The sequence below is a fragment of the Moschus berezovskii genome, chromosome 14 (assembly GCF_049115385.1).
Source record: "Moschus berezovskii isolate FMDL1 chromosome 14, NW_MosBer_1.0, whole genome shotgun sequence".
Taxonomy (NCBI): domain Eukaryota; kingdom Metazoa; phylum Chordata; class Mammalia; order Artiodactyla; family Moschidae; genus Moschus; species Moschus berezovskii.
In genome coordinates, this window is record NC_142473.1 from 21,344,655 (window position 1) to 21,364,978 (window position 20,324).

Genomic DNA, 20,324 nt, shown 5'->3' on the forward strand with positions numbered 1-20,324 from the left:
ACAATGAATAATAGTGTAAAAAAAAATTAAATTAAAAAATAAAAAATAGTGTAGTAAAATATTTTTAAATCTGTGAGTTGAATTGATAGAAAAACTCAATGTATAATGAAAGGAGTCACTCAAACTTCTATTTTGTGATTCCCAGACCCATGTATTCAGGATATAGGGAAAACTAAGAGTCAGACATGACTGAGCGACTTCACTTTCACTTTTCACTTTCATTCATTGGAGAAGGAAATGGCAACCCGCTCCAGTGTTCTTGCCTGGAGAATCCCAGGGACGGGGGAGCCTGGTGGGCTGTCGTCTATGGGGTAGCACAGAGTCGGACATGACTGAAGCGACTTAGCAGCAGCAGCAGCATAGTATATGATGGTCTCTGATTCAGTGTGCTGCAGTCCATGGGGTCGCAAAGAGTCAGACACAACTGAGCAACTGGACTGAACTGATTCAAAGCATATACTTCATTCTTTAATATTGAACCTCATCCTTTTAGATTTTATCTCCTGTATGACTCCGTAACTGAGTCTTCAGTAAGCCATTTTACCTTTCAGTTAGTCCAACTGCTTCTAGGTAATGAGGTATGCAGGAAGACCAAATAATTCCATAAGCATGACCCCAGTGCTGTACTTCCTTTGCTGTGAAGTTAGTTCCTTGATCAGACCCAAAGCTATGAGGGAATCTTTTGAGTTAAAGTATGGCCATGAAGCCAAAAGCATTGCAGACAGTGAAGGTAAAACCATACTCAGAATATGCACCTATTCTGATGTGGACAAATCTCCATACCTTTCATGACTATAAAGGTCCAATGTGATTATCCTTCAATGAGTGATCAGTCCCTGTCAAAGGGGACCTCCAAGACCACACCCAGTTTCAGTAATTCACAGAAAGATTCAGAGAACTCAGCAGATAATCTACGCATGGCTGTGATTTATTACAGCAAAGGATATAAAGCAAAATCAGCCAAGGGAAAAAGGTGCATGGAACAAAGCCTGGGGAAAAACAGTCATGAGACTCCAAGGGTCCTTTTCAGGTGAAATCACATAGGATGTGCTTAATCCCTCCAGCAAAAATTTGTGACAACACTTAAGGAATGTTGTCCATGATGGGAGTTCACTGAGACTCGGCTCCCAGAGTTTTTATTGGGGCTAATCACATTGGCTTTGGCCACCTCATGCGACAAGTTGACTCATTGGAAAAGAGTCTGATGCTAGGAGGGATTGGGGGTGGGAGGAGAAGGGGACGACAGAGAATGAGATGGCTGGATGGCATCACCGACTCGATGGACATGAGTCTGAGTGAACGCCGGGAGTTGGTGATGGACAGGGAAGCCTGGCGTGCTGTGATTCATGGGGTTGCAAAGAGTCGGACACGACTGAGCAACTGAACTGAACTGAATCACATTGGCAGCCTCTACCTGGCACATATTCAGCATAAACCACTTATTTGTACAGTTTTGGCATCATAAGCCACTCTTATCAGTTCTGGGGATAATGAGAACCTTCCTGAAATCCAAGTTTCCAGATGCCAACCAAGGCCAACCTTGTAAGATCTTTCAAAGCACAGTAGTCAGGCCTGCTATGTTACATCCCCATGGCCAATGGTCTTGAAATATATAAGTATTCCCTTTTCCCCAGGTCATAGTCACCCAAACAAATAGCTGCATGTTTTGAGGAGGAAGGGAAGGAGATGCCATTACTATGTACATTTGCTGAGATGTTGCAGTGTGATATGGAAAACTGCCTCTGTGAATTAGTGCCAAATCAAATCTCAGGGACAGACAGAGTTTGGGGTGAAGTAGAAAAGAATAGCTTCATTAATTTTTCAGACAAAGGGGGACAGAGGTATACTATTATCCCTATTCCTGTTGGGAACGCTAGTTCTGTAATGACCGCCCTACCATAAGCCCTGGCCTGCAGTATGTACTTATCATACTAGTCAGAAATGATTCCATTTCAAAACCTCATTTTAGTTGCTCTTCTATTGAAAACCTCCTGGTAACAACTCTCAGGATGTGAAGCTGTCTGTGAGACAGGAAGGAAGCTGACTGTGAGACAGTTAAGCTGAGATGTTGAGGCCTTTATTCCTTTTTGTTGATAAGTTGCCAGAGATGGGCCTTCCAGAGGAGGTGTGGCCTTGGGTATGGCCTTGGGTGAGGTGGCTCTGCATCAATTCCTGAGGAAACTAACAGCTAAATGTAGTCTGCTGGAATGTTGGGACAGCAGAACTGGTGCAATAAGTCCTTCACAAGAGGGGATCAGGATGGGATATCTCAATGTCCACCATAGAAACTTGTAAGTTAAAAGAGATTTAAGGAATATATCAATCATATGTGTTACATTGATCACATGAACCTGTTTTAACTGTTAAGAAGCATTTTGTGACAATCAAAGAAAGGTGAATATGAAACAGTGATATTAACACATTATGTTGAGTTTTAGGTGTGATAACGGTATTGTTAGTAGAACCAATGACTGAAACCACCCACCCTGGCCAGGCATCATAGTAACCACTTGCATGAGTTATCTTCTAATAGGAGGTCCTGGTAAGGAAGAGGAACTAACAAGCTACCACCAACCAGAAGAATTTGGGAAAGATCCAAAGGAGAGAGAAATCTTCAGTCCATATGTCCTACCAACCTTCCAGAATCCTTCTTGCTGAAATTCATCTTGGCTGAGAGATGTGTGCGCCAGCAGGTAGGACCCTGAGTCAGAATGATTGGCCAGAGACAAACTGGAAACTAACCCTACTACCATAACATCTGAGACTGAGTCACATGGCAGAGCAGTTCTCCTGCATTTCCTTATCCTGCAGCTGTCTGCCTGGGCACCTCTTCCTAATAAAGTCTCTGGCTTTGTCAGAATGGGTGTCTCCTCGGACAATTAATTTCTGAATATTAGACAAGAGCCCACTCTCGGGCTCTGGGAAGGGGTCCTCCTTCCTGCAACAGTATTATAATGGTTTTTAAATGAGGTCAATGTTTTAGAGATACATACTAAAATGCTTATGAGATAATAGGCTGTCAGGAATTTGCTTCAAAGTAATAGATTAGAAGTGGATTGGAGTATACATGGGACAAGAGTGACTGTGAGTTGTTGCTGTGAACTGAAGACAAAATAATGCCTCAGATGTTCATGTCCTAACTTTGATAGGGTTAGACTAAGACAGTTATACAGGCAGTTGTAGAAGTCCCAGTGGGGGACTGTGAATAGAGGGAAACAGGAAAATTTGGCAGACCACTGTAAGTTATGATTGTTCAAGAAAGCTATCAGAATGTCGTGGAACAAAGCAGACTTGTTTAACTATAAAACCATAAAAAAAGTACAAGATATTCTGTGGGTCATCAGGTGAAAGAAAAATGTTGCGACCCTTCAACTAATTTGAATAAGTACTATGATAATCCTAGTAACATCCACTCAAAGAAGGCAATCTTTCCCCCCTTTCCCACTTTCCTTTGATTATGAAATTTGGCTGTCTTCATTTCATCCTTTTTTCTCTATTCTGTTCTGCAGCAGTGATTTCCACCATTTTGTCCTCCAGGTCATTTATTCATTCTTCTGCCTGCTATTGATTCCTTCTAGTGTATTATTCATCTCCGTTTATTTGTTCTTTAGTTCTTCTGGTTCTTTGGTAAACATTTCTTGCATCTTCTCTATCTTTGTCTCCATTCTTTTTCCAAGATCCTGAATCATCTTCACTATCATTATCCTGAAATTTTTTCTGGAAGGTTGCCTATCTCTACTTCATTTAGTTGTTTTTCTAGGGTTTTATCTTGTCCCTTCATCTGGGACATAGCTTCCTCTTTTTTCATGCTGATTAATTCTCTGTAATGTGGTTTTTGTTTTAGTCACTATGGGACTGTGGTTATTCTTGCTTTTTCTGTCTTCCCTCTGATGGAGGAGGCTAAGAGGCTGGTGTAAGCTTCCTGATGGAAGGGACTGGTAGTAGGAAAAACAGGATCTTGCTCTGATGGGCTTGGCCTTGCTCAGGAAAACTTTAATCCAATTATCTGCTGATGGCTCCATGGTCGGATTAATGTCAACCTCCAAGAGGGTTTATGCCAAGGGGGACCTTCCCAGACTCCTGCTGCCAGTGCCTCCATCCCTGTGGTGAGCCCCTGCAGACCCAGTCCCCACAGGAGACCCTCCAACACTTGCAGGCAGTTTTAGTTCAGTCTCCTATGGGGTCACTTCTCCTTTCCCCTGAGTCTTGATGCATGCAAAGTTTTGCTTGTGTCCTCCAAGACTGGAGTCTCTGTTTCCCCCAGTCCTGTGGAAGTTCTATAATCAAATCCCTCTGGCCTTCAAGGTCAGATTCCCTGGGGATTCCCAGCCCTGTTGTCAGAACCCCAGGCTGGAAGCCTGATGTGGGGTTCTGAATCTTCACAACAGTGGGAGAACTTCTTCGATATTATTGTTTTCCAGTTTGTGGGTCACCCACCTGGCAGGTATGGGATTTATTTTTATCGTGATTGTGTCCCTCTTACCATCTTGCTGCAGCTTGTTCTTTGTCTTTGTACGTGGGCTGTTTTTTTGGTGGGTTCCAGTGTCCCCCTGTTGATGGTTGTTCAACACCTAGTGGTGATTTCGGAGCTCTCACAGGAGAAAATGAACGCACATCCTTCTACTCTGCCATCTCGAACCAGAAGCTCTTTATTTCTCCCTTTGTGCTTAGTCGGGTTTCATGTGCTCACAGGGGACTACGTGCAAAGGCCTCACACCCTGCTGTTCAGACTGGTGTTCTTCCTGTGGAGTGTGTTCCAGCACCACCGCTGAGTGGCTTTGTAATCCAAGATGGCGGCCGGGGCTGTGCTGTTTCTGTGTGACAACTCTTTGGGCACTAACACCTGGATGGAAGACTACATTGGAAGGGATAAATCTAAAATCATAAGTGCACATCTTGACCAAATTGTGTGCCTTTTGACTTAAGAGTGGAATTTTGAATAACATGGGAGTTCACCTGAGGTTTGGGTCTGAAGTGAGTCAGGCTGCATCAGCCCCAACCAATACCCCTCTGGGCCATATCCTCCAGATTGGGAGAAGTTCAGACAACAGAAATTAAGAAGAAAAAAAAAAAGAAAGAAATGTATTAGATTACGTAGGCTTCCCTGGTGGCTCAGATGGTAAAGAATCTGCCTGCAATGCGAGAGACCCGGGTTTGATCCCTGGATCAGGATGATCCCCTGGAGAAGGGAATGGCTACCCACTCCAGTATTCTTGCTTGGAGAATTCCATAGACAGAGGAGCCTGGCCGGCCACAGTCCCATGAGGTTATGCAATCAGGTTTGGCCACAGTATGAGTTATGAAGTCAAGAAAAGTGGACACTAAACAGGTCCCTGAGTTATGACACTGTATTGCAGTGGTGGATCAGACAGTAAAGAATCTGCTTGCAATGCAGGAGACCTGGGTTCAACCCCTGGGTCAGGAAGATCCCCTGGGTCAGGAAGTCTCCCTGGAAAAGGAAACAGCAACCCACTCCAGTATTCTTGCCTGGAGAATCCCATGGACAGGCCACAATCCATGGGGTTACAAAGAGTCAGATATGACTGAGCAACTAACACTTTCTTTTATATTGTAGAAAGAAATTTAAATGAAATGAACTTCTGAGTGTTCAAATTTTCATGGCTTTGTATTTAGACATTGAGACTGAAAAGGAATTTAAGGCACGTGTATCTTGAGGGATAATTCTGGTAAGGACATAGAAGACATTTTAACTGATCTACACCACAGGGCCATCAGATAATCAAACCCTCTACAAGGAGGAGCTGCTCCTCCAGCTAGAGCTACTCTGCAATCACCAGGTGGTAGCTGCTATACCAGAAGCAGCTGTGGCTCCAAAAAGGGCAACACCTCAGGTGGGAGACCCCCCTCCAGCTGAGACTATTGCCCCAGGGGAAGACACAGCCAGGAATGAAAAGATACTTCCCCATATCAAGGATCCTCTTCTTTTTACCCTGAATTTCCCAATGGGCCCATCCTTAGCCCAGCTAGCACGTGCAGCAGTGTAAGTTACCAACTGACTGCCCCTACAGTTTTGCCTCTGAGAGAAGTTCCTGATGAAAATCAAGGAACAATAAGAATCCCTGTACCTTTCTCAATGCATGTTCTAAGTATGGCAGAGTACAGGGTGGGAAGTTTTTCTGAGGATCCTGAACCTCTTACAAAGGGGTTTACCTGACTAGTGAGATCTTTTGATCTCACCTTAGAGGATTTACAGTTCTTACTATCCCACTGCTGTACCCCTGAGGAAAAGCATCATGTAATGCTAGTGGCCAGATCCCATGCAGACCAACTGGCAGCTCAAGCCCAATAAAACTATGCAGTGTATCCAGTGGGAAATGATGGTTTTCCTGAGGCAGATCCCCAGTGGAATTACCAGGTCAATTCTATTGATAGAGACAGATGGGACCATATGATTATCTGTTTAATAGAGAGCATGAAGAAACTTAGAGTAAAACCTGTTAATGATGAAAAGGTGAAAGAGGTACAACAGGGACAGGATAAAAATCCTGCAGCCTTCCAAATGAGACTAGTAGAAGCTTTTAAGAAGTATATAAACCTGTATATATAAAAGTATAAAATCCCTCCTCCCTCAAGGGACAGGCCATTTTGGCTATGGATTTCATATCCCAGTCTATCCCAGACATCAGATGCAAAATTCAGAAAGCAACTGCTGGTCCTCAGATTCCAATGAACAATTTGCTCCAATGGACTTATTTGGTCTTCAATAACAGGGATATGGCCGAAAAGGTCTAATGAACCCAAAGAACTATGCAAAAGGCCCAAACAATTTCAATGGCTTTGTCTGCTGAGAGACCACCAACTTGGAGGCTAGTTTTCCAGGCCAGTCTGGCCCTGGCAGACCACAAGGCCCATGGGTACCTATATAAGGCCAGTGTACTCTGTGTGGACAAAGGGGCATTGGAAGGAGGATTGTGATTGATGCACCCTTTGCAAACATCCAGGGCATTGGCAGAGGGAAAGACCCAGATGCCAGAGAGTGACGGGGACCCCTCAGCCATTGATGGTTTTGCAATCAGAAGACTAACAGGGCCTATGGTTGAAAGTGGCTCTGTCTAGAGATACCATCTACATAAGAAAGCTCATCGCCAAAGAATTGATGCTTTTGAACTGTGGTGCTGGAGAAGACTCTTGAGAGTCCCTTGGACTGCAAGGAGATCCAACCAGTCCATTCTGAAGGAGATCAATCCTGGGTGTTCATTGAAAGGACTGATGCTAAAGCTGAAACTCCAATACTTTGGCCACCTCATGCGAAGAGTTGACTCACTGGAAAAGACTCTGATGCTGGGAAGGATTGGGGGTGGGAGGAGAAGGGGACGACAGAGAATGAGATGGCTGGATGGCATCACCGACTCGATGGACATGGGTTTGAGTGAACTCCGGGAGTTGGTGATGGACAGGGAAGCCTGGCGTGCTGTGGTTCATGGGGTTGCAAAGAGTTGGACATGACTGAGCGACTGAACTGAACTGAATTGAACTGAACTAATGTCAAGCCTCAGGTGGTCATCGATGTGGCATGCCACTTAATAGAATTTCTCTTAGACCCTGGTGCAACCTTCTCAGCCTTAACCCAAAGGACTGGAAACTTTAGCAGTCATAAGGAATACTTAATGGGGTTGTCAGGCAAGAGACAAGGGCGCAATTTCCTGGAGCCCCTTTTGTATAACATCAATGGTTAGCTGTTTTTACATTCCTTTACGTTGGTGCCTGATTGTCTCATCTCTTTAATGGGAAAATATTTATTAACTAAGCTAGGGGCCACTCTGTTTCTCAAGGGGCAAAGGAACGACCCTCATCACCAAATCGTTCTAACAGAAAGCAGAAGGGAATAGATTGAATCTGAAGCTGAGATAGACGCCTTAGTAGACCCTGGAATGGTTTACTGGTTTTGCATGTTTTATTGGTACTCTGTCAGTCACCATGTAATACATTGATATTGTGTGTGTGTGCATGCAATTAGTCACTCGATCATGTTACCCATGGACTGTAACCTACCAGGCTCCTCTATCCATGGAATTTTCCAGGCAAGAATACTTATGGAATGGGTTGCCATTTCCTTCTCCAGGGGATCTTCCTAACCCAGGGATCAAACCCACATTTCTTTCATCTCCTGCATTGGCAGGCAGATTCTTTATCTATGGGCCACCTGGTAAGCCCCAATACATTGATATTACCCATTCTTAGACCTACTGAGGAATATCTATTTGTACAAGATCTAAAGCTCCTCATGAAGCAGTGGAACCCCTCTATCCTATTGTGCCTAGTCCTTATACTGTCCTGACTTAGATCACAGGAGAAACCAACTGTTTTACTGCACTAGACTTAAAGGATGCTTTCTGCATTCCATTATCCAAAGAATCTTAGTTTCTTTTTGCCCTCCAATGGACAGACCCAGATAAAAAGAAACCCAACAATATCCTTGGACTTGACTTCCCCAAGGATTTAGGGATAGCCCACATATTTGGGGGAATGCCTTGGCACAAGACCTGAGAGAATTAAAATTAACAGATGGTGTTATTCTGCAATATGTAAATGACCTTTTTTTTTTTTTGCTATGTTTCATTTGTCCTTTGTCTTCAAACAGGATAACCAAAGATCCAGACAGTATTCAACAAAATAAAATAGATGAAATAAAGACTGTGATGCTACATGCTACAGTTAACCTAATTTTTTTTCATGCTTTCCTTGGGATGTGGAATAGATCATTCAGTAAAAACACAGAGGAAAAACAAAATATGGTTTATCATGTACAACTTTGAAACTATAATAATGTTGTACCTTAATTACTTCCATGAACACAAGTCTAACATTACAGTTTGTTTGTTTATTTAAATAAACACAACTAAGTCTTCTAGAGAAAAGACTTCTAGGGGTATTCTGTAACAAAGTAATTCCTAATTTTTCTTTGTAGATATATCAAGCACCTCCAAAATATGAATTTCTGTACACTGTGAGTGCTTTACTTACAATGAATTCTTAAGTAAATTAAGGACAGCCTTAGGATAAGCTGACATTATATATTCAGCTAAGTAGGCAACAAACCATAGGCCAAATGGAAAGAGTGTATTTGCAAATAAACTTCAAAAACTAAGTTAACATTTTATAATTAAATACAGAAAATATACTGATTTGCTAAAATAAATAAGATGTAATGTAGTAATACTTTACTATAAAGAATGCATACCTTTATTGTAAACTATTCTTAATAAGATTCACTCACCATTTATAAGTGTTCTGTAGATGATATTTTAATAGCAAATTTTTCAAAGAAGGCATTAGATGAGAACACTGTTAAGATTCTAACTCATTTATGGAAAAAGGGTTATGGGGTGTCTAAGATGCAAATTTCTAAACAGAGCGTTCATTATCTGGAATGCATGCTTACCCCAGGGAAGAGGTCTATATCTGCTGATAGAATGGTGCTAATTCAGAGATTAAGGTCACCAAAAACAGTAAAACAGCTTAGGGCCTTTTTGAGGGGTAACTGAATATTGCTGGATTTGGATTGCTGGTTATGGACTAGACGCCAAAACATTCTATGAGCTCATAAACTATATGACCACTAAACTGGGGAGATATAGAAGAACAGGTCTTCAAAACTCTAAAATGAAAATTATTAGATCCCTCTGCTCTGGGATTGTCTAATTTAGAAAAAAGCATTTTTTCTCCTTGTGACTGAAGGAGGGGGTATGGCCTTTGGTGTGTTAACTCAGCATTTAGGACTCACATATTGCATATCTATCTAAGACCCTGGACCATACAACAACAAAATGGTCACCTTGCCTACAAGCAGTGGCAGCAACTGCCTTATTAGTTATTAGAGACTGCTAAGCTGATGCTGGGCCAAAGGATGACAGTGCTCACACCCCATCAGGTGGTTTCTGTTTTACAAGCAAAGGGAAACCATTGGATGACCAGAGGATTCATCATTAAGTATCAGGCCCTTCTTCTAGATACCCAGAAGTAGATTTGAATGTATATCAAGATTTAAACTCTGCAACTTTTCTGCCCAGTTTGCATGTATGAGGAGATCAGGAAGAGGAAGTTTTGCTTTGTAATTTTGTACAGGTTATCGAACAAGTATATTCTAGTAGGCCTGACTCAAAGGAGATTCCCCTTGAAAACCCTGATGTTGAATGGAATAACAGATGGAAACAGTTTCTTAGGAGAAGGAAAAAGAAAGGCAGGATATGCCATAATAAGTGCTGATGATACCATAGACTCAGGACCTCTACTAATGGAACTTCAGCTCAAAGGGCTGAACTTTTATCATTGACCAGGGCACTTAAACTAGCAAAAGGAAAATGAGCCACAATTTATACTGATTCTCAGTATGCTTTCTTGATCCTACATGCTCATGCCACCACCTGGAAAGAAAGAGGTATGCTGAGCTAAAATAAATTCCCCTAATAAATATGGCAGAGAGATTCTTGAATTGTTAGAGGTAGAACAAGATCCTCAAAAAATAGCTGTAGTTCACTGTGTGGTTCAGCTGGTAAAGAATCCGCCTGCAGTGTGGGAGACCTGGGTTCGATCCCTGGGTTGGGAAGATCCCCTGGAGAAGGGAAAGGCTACCCACTCCAGTATCTGGCCTAGAGAATTCCATGGACTAATCCGTGGGGTCACAAAGAGTTGGACACAACTGAGCAGCTTTCACTTTCACTTTTTTCTCTGTAGGGGACATCAGGCTCAGATTCGGGGTCTGAAATTGGAAAGGGAAATCCCCAAGTTGACCAAGAAGCAAAGAAAGCAGCTCGCATACCAGCAGATAGAATAGAGGCAGTTTTAAAAGTCCCAGGCTTGATAGAGGAAATGCCACAACCTTGCTATACCAAGGAAAAAGAGGATTGGGCTAAAAATAGAGGGTTAATAAATCAAAGGGGATGGTACATGTTAAATGAAAAAATTATGATTCCACAAGCTCAGCAATGGAAAGCAACCAAGGCTTTACAGGAAACCATCCACTATGAATGCAAAGCTCTTTGGAATTTACTGCAAAGTTTGTTTGTGGGTAAAGGAATAAAAATGGTGGTGGCCCAGTTTACCAAATCATGTGACACATGTTTACAAAATAATCCTAAAACAGCACCACTGTCTCCTCTATTGATTAAACTTGTTCAATGCCAGGGAAGCTACCCAGGGGAGAATTGCCAAATTATTTTATACAGATGCCCAAGTCCAGAGGATACAAGTATTTATTTGTAATGATAGACACATTCACTTGACGGGTAGAGGCTTTCCCCACATGGACAGAAGAGGTAACAAAGAACTTGATTAAGGAGATAATCCCACATTTCATAATATCTCAATCAAAAAGGTCAGTCTTCATTCCAGTCCCAAAGAAAGGCAATGCCAAAGAATGCTCAAACTACCGCACAATTGCACTCGTCTCACACGCTAGTAAAGTCATGCTCAAAATTCTCCAAGCCAGGCTTCAGCAATATGTGAACCGTTTATTTCCAGATGTTCAAGCAGGTTTTAGAAAAGGCAGAGGCACCAGAGATCAAATTGCCAACATCCGCTGGATCATGGAGAAAGCAAGAGAATTCCAGGAAAACATCTATTTCTGCTTCATTGACTATGCCAAAGCCCTTGACTGTGTGGATCACAATAAACTGTGGAAAATTCTGAAAGAGATGGGAATACCAGACCACCTGACCTGCCTCTTGAGAAACCTGTATGCAGGTCAGGAAGCAACAGTTAGAACTGGACATGGAACAACAGACTGGTTCCAAATAGGAAAAAGAGTACGTCAAGGTTGTATATTGTCACCCTGCTTATTTAACTTATATGCAGAGTACATCATGAGGAACGCTGGGCTGGAAGAAGCACAGGCTGGAATCAAGATTGCCAGGAGAAATATCAATCACCTCAGATATGCAGATGACACCACCCTTATGGCAGAAAGTGAAGAGGAACTAAAAAGCCATTTGATGAAAGTGAAAGAGGAGAGTGAAAAGGTTGGCTTGAAGCTCAACATTCAGAAAACAAAGATCATGGCATTTGGTCCCATCACTTCATGGGAAATAGATGGGGAAACAGTGGAAACCGTGTCAGACTTTATTTTTTGTGGCTCCAAAATCACTGTGGATGCTGATTGCAGCCATGAAATTAAAAGACGCTTACTCCTTGGAAGGAAAGTTATGACCAGCCTAGATAGCATATTAAAAAGCAGAGACATTACTTTGCCAACAAAGGTCCGTCTAGTCAAGGCTATGGTTTTTCCAGTGGTCATGTATGGATGTGAGAGTTGGACTGTGAAGAAAGCTGATTGCCGAAGAACTGATGCTTTTGAACTGTGGTGCTGGAGAAGACTCTTGAGAGTCCCTTGGACTGCAAGGAGATCCAACCAGTCCATTCTAAAGGAGATCAGTCCTGGATGTTCATTGGAAGGACTGATGCTAAAGCTGAAACTGCAATACTTTGGCCATCTCATGCGACAAGTTGACTCACTGGAAAAGACGCTGATGCTGGGAGGGATTGGGGGTGGGAGGAGAAGGGGACGACAGAGAATGAGATGGCTGGATGGCATCACTGACTCTATGGACATGAGTTTGAGTGAACTCCGGGAGTTGGTGATGGACAAGGAGGACTGGCGTGCTGTGATTCATGGGGTCACAGAGTCGGACACGACTGAGCGACTGAACTGAACTGAACTGACACAGAGTGATAATGGACCAGGCTTTACCTCTAAAATTACCCTTCAAGTAGCTAAAACCTTAGACATAAACTATTCCCTTCATGCAGCATGGAGACGCCAGTCCTCAGGGAAAGTGGAAAAAATGAACGATACTTTGAAGCAAACTGTAGTCATAGTATGCCAAGAGACTCAGGAAAACTGGGTCCAAACACTGCCAACTGCTCTAATGGAATAAGGGCATGCCCCCAAACAAAAGCTAAGACTCAGTCCCTATGAATTAATGTATAGGAAACCCTTCTTAACGAATGACTTTTTATTAGATAAAGAAATAGCTGTTATTAGAGATTATGCTGCAAATTTAGGACAAGTACAACTGACTCTCATAGATTATGGATAAAGCGACTAAACAAAATACTTTAGCAACAACCCCAGAGATTGGGATTTATTTAACCAAAAGCTGGAAAGAGGGGGTCACTAGATGACCAGTTAGAACCAAGAAGGAAGGGTTCTTACAAAGTGATATTATCAACTCCCACTACAATGAAAATAGAGGGGCATCCCACTTGAATTCACATCTCAAGGGTTAAACCATATAACTCTTTTGAAATGAACCCGCTTACTCCTTTAAACCTAAGATTTTAAATTATTGTTCAAAGACAGCCTTAGGTAAGATATGCAGATTATTTCTGGAATACCAATATGGATGGGAAAGATTCTCCTGCTCCTTGCTCTGTGATCCCCTTCACTTACCTGATATACTGATTTATTACAATTGCTGGAAGAGAACCAGAAGAGACCACATTACCACCTTTGAAACAGATAAGTGTTCAGCAAGAATTTCTATATCAAAAGCTATACTGTGCTGCATGGTTGTTTATACAGTGTTCCTTTGGCAAGGGCCACGGCAAGTTCTAATGTTTTCCTGACTTTGGCTAAAGCTTATGTGGATTTTAATAATAATTCCAGTTGTTGCCTGTGTGGTCAACTTTCCCTCTCCAGTGCCTCTGGATTGCCATGGTGGATTTCCCCATTCCAGGGGGCTGATTGGCTAGGATTAAGAGATTTAATCATAGAAGAGAGAAATGCAAGCATGACTTTGAAGGAGAGATCCATTACTATGCAGGACCCCCCTTAATTGGCATATAGCCTCTGTTGTACAAAATCATGGGCATTCTTTGAAATTCTCACATAATAAAATGGTCACCCAAACCCATCAGATAGCATATTCCATGGTCAAGGATAAGAACACAAGATTGTGGGAATACTATTTGATTCAAATTTGGGATGGATTCATTTGGTTCACTCCAGGATATGATCGACCAAGTAACAGAGCTCCCTTATGTTGAATCAGAGAAACAATTCTTGAGTGCTCTGGGCAAACAGGACTAGAGACATGGGATGGTTATCTAGAGTCTCTTGTCACCACATCAGGATCCTTAGAGACATTGGTTAGGAATATAACCAATGAGCAAGGAGACCAGGAATATACTGGATAGCTCCTGCTGCTGCTGCTGCTGCTGCTAAGTCACTTCAGTCGTGTCCGACTCTGTGTGACCCCATAGACAGCAGCCCATCAGGCTCCCCCGTCCCTGGGATTCTCCAGACAAGAACAGTGGAGTGGGTTGCCATTTCCTTCTCCAATGTGTGAAAGTGAAAAGGGAAAGTGAAGTCGCTCAGTCATGTCTGACTCGTAGCGACCCCATGGACTGCAGCCTACCAGGCTCCTCCGTCCATGGGATTTTCTAGGCAAGAGTACTGGAGTGGCTTGCCATTGCCTTCTCCGGGATAGCTCCTAATGGCACCCAATGAATATATGGCAGAAATATCTTGCTGTGGCTTCCACCAGGATGATTTATTCCAGATGAATCTGCTAATGCATCTCAATTACTGAGTCACATGCACAGATAGAGGCCCTAAATGACCCTCTCCCAGATTTAGGAACTATTTTGGGAAAATGGTTTGAGTCCTCAAGATCATGATTACAAACTCTCTTAATGACTCTTTTGATGCTTGTTGTTGTATTTCTCTTGATCTGTGTTTTTTATAGACTTATCCTACACTATTTAACCTCTATGATGGCTGTAAAAATAATGTTAACAGAGCAACATTGCCTTGCGAGTGTGCAAAGTTGCCTCAGTCCTATCTGACTCTTTGCAACGTTACGAACTATAGCTCACCAGGCTCCTTTGTCCATGGGATTCTCCAGGCAAAAATACTGGAGTGGGTTGCCATGGCCTCCTCCAGGGAATCTTCCTAACCCACGGACCAGACCTGTGTCTCTAATGTTTCCTGCATTGACAGGCGGGTTCTTTACCTACAGCCCTCCCAAAAGAGTAGGGACAGTTAGCCAGGTGTTTTTCTGCTTTCCTAGTCAGGCCAACGTCCAGTCTCAGCAGAAAGTAGTTAATGAATGGTCATCGCCCCATTTTCCCCTTTTAGCATAAAGGGGTAAAACACCTGGCTGCGGGGGGGTGGGGAAATGATAGGGATAGAATAAGATAGGATACAGGTAATTGTAGAAGTCCCGGTAGGGAACTGTGGATTGAAAGTGAAACCGAAGAAACAGGAAGCCCACTGTAAGTTATGATTGCTCAAGAAAGCTATCAAAACATTGTGGAACAAAGCAGGCCAGCTTAACTATAAAACCATAAATAAAAGCACAAGATACACCCCAGGTCATTAGGTGAAAGAAAAATGTTACCATCCTTCTACTATAAGCACTATGATAATCCTAGTTGGACCTCATAGGGTTAGACAATTTCCTGCCCGATACAAAGGAGGAGCTAGTGATATAAGCCTGACATCTACCCAAAGAAGGTGGTCTTTTCCCCCTTCCCCACTTTCCTTTGATTATAAAATTGTTGCCCACTTAATCCTCAGGGGAGAGCACCTTCACCTGTTGGCTTGCATCTCTCACAAGTGTGTTCATCCCTCAATTGTGTCTGATTCTTTGCAATCTGATGAACTGCAGCCCGCCAGGCTCCTCTATCCGCAGAATTCTCCAGGTAAGATACTGGAGTGGGTAGCCATTTCCTTCTCCAGGGGATCTTCCAGACCAAGGGATCAAACCTGGGTCTCCTGCATTGGAGATTATTTACCATCTGAACCACCAGGGAAGCCCATCTCTCACACGTGTCTTATATTAAGAAATATACTTCTTGCCTAACACTTTGCCTCTTGCTGAATTCCTTCTTCACTGAGACACAAAGAACCTGAACCTCAGTAAGTTCAGACACCGGGTGAGTGATTCTAATCAAGACTGTGGATTCAGGTCCCAATCACAGTTTTGGCCAGGTTCAAGTCCCAGCTCATGGGTTCAAGTCCCAATCTGAGGTACACGGTTTCAATCTCCAGAACCTGTGAATATACTATCTTACTTGGCAAGCAGAATTTTGCAGGCTAAGGATTAAGGATCTTGAGAAGGAAAGATTATCCTGCGATATCAATGTAAGGCCCCATTATAATCACAAGAGTCATAAGAGGAAAGCAAGTGGGTCAAAATCAAAACAAAAAGAAGAGCATGTAGTCATGGAAGCAGAGAGAGCAGAGTCAAAGGGAGAAGATGTCATGTTGCTGGCTTGGAAGATGGAGCAAAGAGCCACCAGTCAGGGAAAGCGAGAAGCCACTAGAAGATGGAAAAGCTAAGAGAAGCTGAGTAAGACCCTATGGTACAAATGGTAGGACCTCCCTGGTGCGAATCCTTTCTGTGTCCCCCATTTCTTATTGTAAGAAATAGGCTTCATTCAGCTTCCTTGACCTTCTCTGAGTTCCAAAGGGCAGAGTCAAACAGCTGCTAATCAGGGAAGGGAAGGAATGCAGAAACAAGGGAAGAATGGTCAAAAAACAATACTGGTGGTCTAGTGGTTAGGAATCCACCTTCCATTGCAGGGGATACAGGTTCAACCCCTGGGTGGGGAACTAAGATCCTACATGCTACAGGACAACCAAGCCTGCACACCACAACTAGAGGAGCCCACGCACTGCAATGAAAGGTCCCATAAGCTGCAACTAAACCGCAACACAGCTAAGTAAATAAAATAAGTAAATAAATATTTTTTAAAAGACATTTATAAAAAAGAAACAATAGTGCAACTTTGGGGAAAGGTTCCTCCTCAAGGAATACTGCATACATAACAATGTCTTTGAGTTCTTTTGCAGGAACAAAGGCCCCCAGCCAGGTGGAAGAAGGCAACTTCAGACTGAGCAAAAGATTCCTGGAGCACTGCTCACCACTAACCAATCAGGAGAAAGTCACACACTCTGAAGTTTGCCTTCACTCTACATTTTGCCTATAAAAACTCTTCCCCTGAAAACCATCAGGGAGTTCGGGGCTTTTGAGCATGAACTACCTGTTCTCCTTGCTTGGCCTAGCAATGAACCTTTCTCTGCTCCAAACTCTGACATTTTGGCTGGCCTCACTGTGTGTCAGGCATACAAACTTGTGTTCAGTAATATAAGGAACAATTTCTTTCTTGAAAACTTCAGAAGAAATTCAGCCTTTCTAACACCTGGATTTTAGACTTCTGACCTCCAGAACTGTAAGAAAATAAATTTGTATTGTTTTAAGCCACTATAAGCCAATAAATTCATGGTAATTTGTTACAACAGCAATCAGTTCAGTTCAGTTCAGTCGCTCAGTCGTGTCCGACTCTCCGCGACCCCATGAATCACAGCACGCCAGGCCTCCCTGTCCATCACCAACTCCCGGAGTACACTCAAACTCATGTCCACAGAGTCTGTGATGCCATCCAGCCATCTTATTCTCTGTCGTCCCCTTCTCCTCCCGCCCCCAACCTTTCCCAGCATCAGAGTCTTTTCCAGTGAGTCAACTCGTCGCATGAGGTGGCCAAAGTATTGCAGTTTCAGCTTTAGCATCAGTCCCTCCAATGAACATCCAGGATTGATCTCCTTTAGAATGGACTGGTTGGATCTCTTTGCAGTATAAGGGACTCTTAAGAGTCTTCTCCAACACCACAGTTCAAAAGCATCGATTCTTCGGCAATCAGCTTTCTTCACAGTCCAACTCTCACATCCATACATGACCACGGGAAAAACCATTGCCTTGACTAGACGGACCTTGGTTGGCAAAGTAATGTCTCTGCTTTTTTATATACTATCAAGGTTGGTCATAACTTTCCTTCCAAGGAGCAAGCGTCTTTTAATTTCATGGCTGCAATCAGCATCTGCAGTGATTTTGGAGCCCAAAAAAATAAAGTCTGACACTGTTTCCACTGTTTTTCCATCTATTTCCCATGAAGTGATGGGACCAGATACAGCAATAGGAATAGAATAAAGTATGCACACAGAGTTTCATTGTGTTTTTTCCTGCTCTTTTGATATTTTCTTTGTAGTTATTTATTTGGCTGCATCAGCTCTTAGTTGTGGCACACAGGATCATCTGTCTTCATTGCAGCATACAAAATCTTTAGTTGCATCATGCAGGCCCTTTTAGTTGCAGCATGCAAACTTTTAGATGCAGCATGTGGGATCTAGTTACCTGAGCAAGGGTTGAATCTACCTGCCCCCACCATTGGGCCCATGGAGTCTTAGTCACTGGACCACAAGGGGAGGTCCTGAAATTTTCTTTAATAAAAAGTTTTTCTAAAAAAGAAAAACCAGCATTGAAAAAGTAACACATCATTTGATATATAGTTGGACAAGTCCTCCTTTGCTTTTTAAAATTATTTTTTGTTGTTCTTCCACATTTTTATCTCTCAAACACATTTTAATTGGCTTGTCAAGTTTCTGTAAAAATTATGTATTTTATTATAATTTTATTGAATATAGAAATTAACTTGTGGAAAATCACATAAAAGATAGATCTAACAGGATGTCCCTGCTAGTATAAGCTGATTCTTATATATTCCAGGCCATCATTGCTTCTAAGTTGCAAGAGTTAAGGGAGATCTGGAGTTCTTAAGTGGGCAAGTTCTATTCAGAGAGAAGAGAGAGAAAAATAAAATAGTACTTAGCTTCCTTTCAAGACTCATTTTCCAGTATAGCTTTACCACCATGATTTAAATATTTCAAGATCTGTTTGTGCCCTTATATTTGTTCACAGTTGGCTCCTAATTAGCATTTCTAAGTACATGTATGGATGTGAGAGTTGGACTGTGAAGAAAGCTGACTGCCGAAGAACTGATGCTTTTGAACTGTGGTGCTGGAGAAGACTCTTGAGAGTCCCTTGGACTGCAAGGAGATCCATCCAGTCCATTCTAAAGGAGATCAATCATGGGTGTTCATTGGAAAGACTGATGCTAAAGCTGAAACTGCAATACTTTGGCCACCTCATGCGACGAGTTGACTCACTGGAAAAGACTCTGATGCTGGGAAGGGTTGGGGGTGGGAGGAGAAGGGGACGACAGAGAATGAGATGGCTGGATGGCATCACCAACTCTGTGGACATGAGTTTGAGTGAACTCTGGGAGTTGGTGATGGACAGGGAGGCCTGGCGTGCTGTGATTCATGGGGTCGCGGAGAGTTGGACATGACTAAGCGACTGAACTGAACTGAACTGAAGTACATATATTCTCTGAAATCACCAATACATTGTAAGTAGTCAACTAAATGATGGACCTGAATGGACCTGAAGAACACCAGCAGAAATGATTCCAAACATTTTGAACCAAACCAAAACCAAAACAAACAAACAAAAAAAAAAAAAAACTGAGGAGGAAGAAGTGAAGGCCAGTGGAAGAAATGGCAAAATTTAGTTATTAATATTGATGTGCTCTCATTGCTTAGACTTGTGATACCTGGGAATATTTTAGTTTTATAAAAAATGTTACCAAAAATACAGCAGGACCCATCATTGTACTGTAATTACTAGGTTGCTTTGGCACAGCAAAAATACTCTGACAATTCATATATAATTCAAATAAAATTTTGAGTTTCATGTAGAAGGTAACTTTCTAATTTTGATTACTAAAATATTACTTCCCATAGTCCATTCTTATCTTGTAAATTGTCTAAACTGAGAATTTAAAAATGAGAATTTTAAAAGATAGTTGCTTGAATTAAAAGTATTATATAATTAAAAAATAAAATTCTGGGACTTCCCTGGCAGTCCAGTGGTTGAGACTCCTTTGTGGGGGTTACAGGTTCAATCCCTGGTCAGGGAACTAGAATTCTGCATGCCGCATGGCATGGCCAAAGACATTTTTTTAAAATAAATAAAACTTTAAAAAATAAAATTCAGATTAGATTAAGTCTCCAAGTGATAGCATTAACAAAGTGTTATAACTGGCCAACATCTGCTAATTTTTGTTCTACATAGCATTTGATTAGGGCTTCCTTGGTGGCTCAGACAGTAAAGAGTCTGCCTACAATGCGGGAGACCCGGGTTCGATCGCTGGGTCAGGAAGATCCCCTGGAGAAGAAAATGGCAACCCACTCCAGTACTCTTGCCTGGAAAATCCCGTGGACAGAGGAGCCTGGTAGGCTACAGTCCATGGGGTCGCAAAGAGTTGGACACGACTGAGTGACTTCACTTCAGCATTTGATTAGACAATATAGTTTTTTTTCCTGGTATTTGTTAAAGTGAATAATAAGTGTGTAATAATAAGTGTCTAATGAAACAAGTATTAGAAGTGCTGGGATGCCACTGAGTGTTTCTTCCAGAGACTTTTACAAATCCCTTAAGATGAAAAGTTAATGTGGCCTCCTC

At 42.3% G+C, this 20,324-nt stretch overlaps 1 long non-coding RNA gene across 1 annotated transcript; it reads left to right on the forward strand.

Annotated features, from left to right (window-relative positions):
- Positions 1-101: 101 nt before the first annotated feature.
- On the forward strand, positions 102-17,231 carry LOC148775547 (uncharacterized). The gene is made up of 3 exons (XR_016038962.1): positions 102-2,693; positions 15,539-15,663; positions 16,817-17,231. It is a non-coding gene; the product is annotated as an uncharacterized LOC148775547 (long non-coding RNA).
- The last annotated feature ends 3,093 nt before the right edge of the window (positions 17,232-20,324 follow it).